Genomic DNA, 6,693 nt, shown 5'->3' with positions numbered 1-6,693 from the left:
CTTTTTTTTTTTTTTTTAAAGATTTTATTTATTTATTTGACAGAGATAGAGACAGCCAGCGAGAGAGGGAACACAGGCAGGGGGAGTGGGAGAGGAAGAAGCAGGCTCATAGCGGAGGAGCCGGACGTGGGGCTCGATCCCAGAACGCCGGGATCACGCCCTGAGCCGAAGGCAGACGCTTAACCACTGTGCCACCCAGGCGCCCCTGATGTGTACTTTCATTGGCCACATGACTCTGCTAACTACAAGTGAGGTTGAGGCTGTGCCCTTCTCGTGTGCCCAGGAAGAGGGAACAGGTTGGAGAACACATAGCATTGTTTCTGCCACATGCTCTCCCTCACCAGGCTGTCACGAGGGGCAAGCAGAGAATTAACATCTATAAAGAACTCGTTCTAGCACCTAGCACAGGGTGGTTTGAATAAGGGACAATTTATAGGTGAAGAATCTAAGGCTCAGAGAGGTCGAGGAATTTGCCTCAAATCACACAACGAGCCAGTTGAGTAGCTGTTTTGTGAAGGGCTCAGGACAGATCTGGAGTTGGACAGGTCTGGGTATATAAGTCTCAACTCTGTCACTTCCTCACTGTGTGACATTAGGCGAGTTACTTAGTTTCTCTGGGCTTCAGTTTCCTCATCCACAAAATGGGGAGAGGAATAGTTCCAAGGTCATAAGGTGGGGTGAGCGTTCAGGACCTCGTGCGTGTCAAGAGCTGAGCTTACATCCTGGTACGTGGGCACTGCTTAGTAAACATGAGCCCCCTGCTCAGATGTGATGCTGTTTCTGATCTTACCTTCCCACGGTCAACAAATTTATTATGTTTTGCGCAAATTCTGTCCCTTCCCTCTACCTCTCGTGGTGTGAATGGTCTTATTTACTTGGTTGAGAGAAGAAAACTTTTCCTCGGTTGGATATTAGTCACTCAACGAACTTTTATAAGCACAAAGCCCCCAAGCACCCATGGCTGTTCTGCAGATAGAGGTCTGAAATGCCCTCATTATTGCTTCCTGTAGACTAAAGCATGGCCCTGGGAAATGCATCCCCTTCCCAATCCACCCCTAGGATGGTCCCATCGCTGAGAAAGGGGCAGGGCGAGAGGGTCTGGAGCTAATGGGCTCCAGCTGGGGAAAGGCCAGAGACAGAGCAGACCCCGCTGAGTGTGTGGTCCGGGCCTTCTGCAAATGTCTGCCCACAGAGGAGGAAAGGTCCAAGATGGGTAAGAAGTGGCTTCCCCTCCTTTTTTCCCCCCACATAAGCCATCTCTGAGCCTCCCTTTGCAGCCTGCCAGACAGAGGTTCATGAACATATGCTGAAACTTGGCAGGTCTCATGGAGCTGACAGTCTGGATGGGGAGACAGACTCGGCAAACAGAGCACCATATAAAGTTATTACAGATTCGGGTGAGCTCGGTGGAGGAGGGGCCACATGACACCATGGGAGCATGTCCTGGGGGCCTACTTTACATGATTTGTAAAGTTGTGTTTTGAATGGATAATCCTAGGAGGTCAGAGAAGGTGTCTCTCAGCAGATAATTATGCTCAGATCTGGAGGATAAGAAGAAATTTGTTGAACAAAGAACTGAGTTGGTGTTGGGGTGAGGGGTGGTGTTCCAGGCAGGGGGAACAGGCTGTGCAAATGCAGGAACAGCCTCCAGGAACTGAAGGAGGCCCCATGTGAGTGCAGTTGGAAGGGTAAGGGAGGAGTGGGGTGGGAATGAAGGGAGGGGGAGCAGGAGCCCAGGCCAAAGGGTCCCTGTAGGTGGTACTGGCTATATAATTTGTGGGATCTGGTGCAAAATGAAAACAGGAAGCCCCTCATTCAAAAATTATTCAGAATTTCAAGATGGTGACTGGAGAGCATTAAACCAAGCATGGTGCCCTGTGGAACTGCACAGATCATACACCTGTGAAGTTGGTCCTGCCTATGGACCATAGTAAGAAGGAAGGACTTCATGGTGAGGGCTGGAGGGAGCCACTGAAGGCTTTTGAGCCAGGGCTGATAAGCTCTGATTTGCATAGGCTTTAGTTGCTCTCTCACTACACCACACCTGGGTGGTATGTGACCCTCTTCTCTGCACAGGTGACCTGATTCCTTTTCCTGAAATACTTAAAAGGTCATTCTCCTGCTCAAGAACCTGCAATGGCTTTCACCCCCCTAATCAGATCCAGCCCAAACTCCCTACACAAACACTCAAGGTCCTTCATAATGTGCCCTCACATGATTTGGTTAACCTGTTGCCAACACAGGCTGTGTGCTGAATCCCAGAGATGATGAACTAACTCGAGGACACAAAGCAATTACAGGAGGGCAAGCCAGGACTAGAACCCAGGTCTCCTGATGTTTTCCCACCCTGCCTTGGAGGAGTGTGAAGCCTCCCAGTGTGCTTTGTACTGCACCCCCCCACCCCCCAGCACAGAACCTTGCACCTAGTAACTGCTCAGTACATGCCTGGAGCACATCTTTGCCAAGGTCATGGTGTTCCAGGGTCCAGGATGCAGTTAGCGTCCTTCCTGACTCCTCCTCTCATCCCCCTACCTCTAGCCATTCACCAAGCCCCACCGCACGCTGGGGTGCCTGATGGGCCAGGTCCTGCCCGCAGACATGTGTCTGGCCCACACAACTTTTTATTTTATTTTATTTTTAAAGATTTTATTTATTTATTTGACAGAGAGAGAGAGAGCACAAGCAGGGGGAAGAGCAGAAGGAGAAAGAAAAGCTGGCTCCCCGCTGAGCAAGGAGCCCAATGCAGGCTGGATCCCAGGACCCCGGGATCATGACCTGAGTTGAAGGCAGACCCTTAACCGACTGAGCCACCCAGGTGCCCCGACACAGCTTTTTAAAAGTTTCTTTTTTTAATTTGTCATTGACATTTAAAAAATCAGGAAATTTCACAGGGAAATCTGCATTTCTGTTTCTCTGTAGTCTCCAGCCTGGGTGTGGATTCCCCCAGGGTAGCTGCTCCCTTCTGAAGTGAAGTCAATCCTCCAAAGGGATTCGGCCTTAAGCCCCCACTGGGCCTGTGGAATTTTGGACCTTGAAGAAAGAATGCCCTACTTTCCACCAAGGAGCAATCAGGATTCTGGAATATGACCAATCAGGTGAATAACTTCTCCTTCTGGGGGGCGGGACCAGGAAAGGTAAACCCCGCCTCCACTCTGACTACAGGAAGAGGGAGGGATGCCCATGACCCCGTGTTGCTGGTGTGGGTGAAAGCCCGTACATAATGGGCAAACTGGTTTGCAATTAGGGAGTAATTAGTTACCAGCCAATTGATGCACAATACAGCTGAGGGGCTGGGAGAACAAGGGACTGAAGCTCTGAAAGGAACCTCAGTTCTCTTTCAGGAAAAATATTAAGAGAGGGCAATGAGGAATCCCCAGGGTAATGTTTGAAAACCTCTTTTATGTTGCTGAAGGAGATGTTAATGTTCAGAAGCCCCCCCAGCAAAGGATTTGGTCCCTCTGAGAAGCAGGTGGGTCTAACAAGGCTGTGGTGGTTGGGGCTGGAGGGTATGGAGTGGGACTGAGGAAGAATAACCCTTTCTTACTTTGGGGGGCACAATGCTTTTGGGTACTAGGAAAGGTTCTTTGCAAAAGCTAGAAACCTCCCTGGATCACCCTGAGCAAAAGGGGACTCTATTAGAAGGCCATCAGAAGTGGTATTAAGATTATAGAAAAGGTAGAAACAACAAACTCATTGTTTTAGTCCAAATTGTTTTCTGGGTTCCAGACTTCCTTGTGATTAGCCTGTTGGTGAGAAGTACACACTTCTTGCATTTGGGAGCTGTGGTCCGTGGACCAGCCAATTTGGCATCTCCTAGGAACTTGTTAGAAATGCTGAGTCTGGGCCCCCCCAGACCCACTGAACCAGAATCTGTATTTCAACAAGATTTTCAGGGGAATTCATGTGCACATTGTAGTTTGGGTTTGTGGCCACACGAATCAACTGGGTGCTGAGAAGGAGGATGTTTCATAAACCCGAAGCTTCCTAGGCCTTCGAGAAGAGCTGTTGCCTTGGTGGTCTACAGGAGATGAGTGTTTTCCGGGGGCCACTGGGAAGAGGTCAATAAAATAGGCAGATAGTCTTGAGCTACTGCCACCAATTCCTACCCAGGTGCTAGTGGGGCAGGAGTCTGGCTTACAGCAGCTGGCTCCTCAGGAGGGAGATGGGCCGGAGAAACCCAGGCGTGTGACTTGTCAAGGAGGACACTGCTCCGGACCCTGGAGAGAATGCCCTGTATGCTTCTGAGTCTCTACTTAGGGGGCTCTATTTTGAGGCCCTCATCTGCTTGGTTGAAGGAAGGCAGAGGGTGGCCTGGGCTGATGTTGGAGCTGGGGACCTTCAACCTCCCTGCTTTGCTCTGGGCAAGCAGTTCCTAAAAGCTGCTCTTGGGGCACAGAATGGGAGTAACAATATTGACTTGGCTATAGGGAGTTTCAGAGCCCCTTCACCCTTTATCATATTTGATCTTCATAACGATCTCGTACAAAGGACCAAAAAGAAACAGCCAAGCATGGATGGCTTCTGCCTCTAAAAAGGGTTGAATTCAACCCCAGGAGTGACTGTAACAGCTAAGTTTAGTGAGAGCTGCTACTTAACTTGTCCCTCCCTCTTGGTTTGTTAAAGTCTTGTTCTCAAATTAGAAGTGCTGTTGAGTTAGGAGGTTGGGTCAGGGGTGAGCTCATCCTTTCACTTTATGAAGTTGTTCATTTGACGTATGCCCATGTTAGAGCTCTCTGTAAGAGACAAGTATCCATCCAAGCTTGTTCAATACTTGGTGGGGTGTGAGAGTTTCCTTTTCAGAGCCAGCACGTTGTTGGAGGAAGGCAATTCCTACTTCTCCCACTTATTGCTGTCATGGGAGAAAGGATCTCCCACCTGCCACCCACAGGTTCCAGGTGTCACTCAGCAGCTGGAGGCAGCTCCCAAAATTACAGACAGAGAGATTCCAGAAGGAAATTGTCAGTCTCTATGGGGCTCACCTTATGTCTCCAAAACTTATTAAATGACATCACAAGTAAGGCTTGGCAAATAGGATGAGGGAGTCTGGCCGGTGAGGACAGACAGAAGCCCGCGGGCATGGATGTACACGGGAACGGAAATGGAGACCTGACAACAGGTGACGGTGATGACAGAGCTGAGATCCCTGGAAGGAGAATGAACAATCCCAGTTAACATTGCAGAGCACTTCCGCGAGCATGGTCCTCCTTTATCCTTGGCAGCCCTGAGAGGTAAGATAGAATGATACCCATTTTACAGATAAGGATCCTAAGGTCTAACAAGTCACGGAGCAACACATAACTAAGCCAGTGCTTAGTGGGTGCACAGCTGATGTTTGTGGAATACAAGCAGAGAGTGTGCATTTGATAGCACTTTTTAAATGATGAGAAATTTATATTTTTGTGTAGCCTTAAGGATCTCCCCACAAGATGCTTGCTAACTGTTGTAGAGAAACTTGGCTGCAGCCTCCTTAACTAAGTGATCGACATTAACATCACCAGTAATAATCATGTTGACAGAATGTAGCCCCGGAATGATGCAGTAAGAGGGGTACAACATCGCTTGGGGGTATTCTTGCCAAAAATGTATAATCTTGATCTAATCATGAGAGAACATCAGACATCCAAATTGAGAGATGTTTTATAAAATGACTTACCAGCACTCTTCAGTGTCTGGGTTGTACGAGAAAAGAGAGATTGACAACTGTCACAGATTGGAGGGGACTAAGAAGACATAACGAGTAAATGCAGTGTGGGATTCTGGCTTAGATCAAAAGGAAAACTGGCAAAATTCAAACAAGGTCTGTTTTACATTAGTGTTATAGTATATTAGTGTAAGAGTGTAGTATATTAGTGTAATTTCGTGGTTCCGATCATCGTACTATGGTTGTGTAAGATGTTGATATTAGGGGAAGTGAGGTGAAGGGTACAGAGGGTGAAGATTTTAGTAGAACTCTGAACTATTTTTGCAACTTTCTGTAAGTCTAAAATTATTTCATAATAAAACACTTTCTAAATTGGATGATAAATGAATTATATCTCAATTTTTAAAAATAGTAAAAACCTTGACAAAGTAAAGCATTAATATATATATAGCTTCCTCAGATGATAACTTCTCCTCTACCAGTGCTTATTTTTCTCTTCTAATTTGAGATGGCATTTAGAATCTCTGTATGTTCCACATATTCTCAGCTCAAAAGTCCAAGAAGACTTCCAAGAAGGTCTTGATCTCCACAGCTAGAAGTTACGTCTTCTTCCCCCGAACTCCTGTGATACTTTATCTGCACATTTATTAGCACATTTAACATCTCCATAATGGACAATTATGGTACTTTCCACCTAGGCCTTTTGCCTACCTGCTCTTTCCCCTTCCGACTCCAACCACGACTTTCTCACAGGGGCCACCATGTTTTTACAGACCCAGCCCGAGCCACAGGTGATTGGTCCAGGAGTGGACATCTGACTCAGTTGGGCCAATCAGACACCTTCCTGGATCCTTCCCTCCCCTACTGGAACTGAGAAGTTAATTGGTCTGTCTGTGGCGGCCGGTGCGGGGAGTTAGGAAACATGGAAGCTGTTAGCCCTCACCTTCTCTGTTACATGGGGAACCCTGTCTGCCACTAGCATGGGAAGACGGGTAACACAGAGAGAAGCAGAGAGTAGAGCGAGAGAGACCCGATTCTATTTGTGTTTGGAG

Source organism: Ursus maritimus, unplaced genomic scaffold (assembly GCF_017311325.1).
Source record: "Ursus maritimus isolate PB19 unplaced genomic scaffold, ASM1731132v1 scaffold_33, whole genome shotgun sequence".
Lineage (NCBI taxonomy): Eukaryota > Metazoa > Chordata > Mammalia > Carnivora > Ursidae > Ursus > Ursus maritimus.
The sequence above is the reverse complement of the archived record's forward strand: the minus strand, read 5'-3'. Positions refer to the sequence as shown.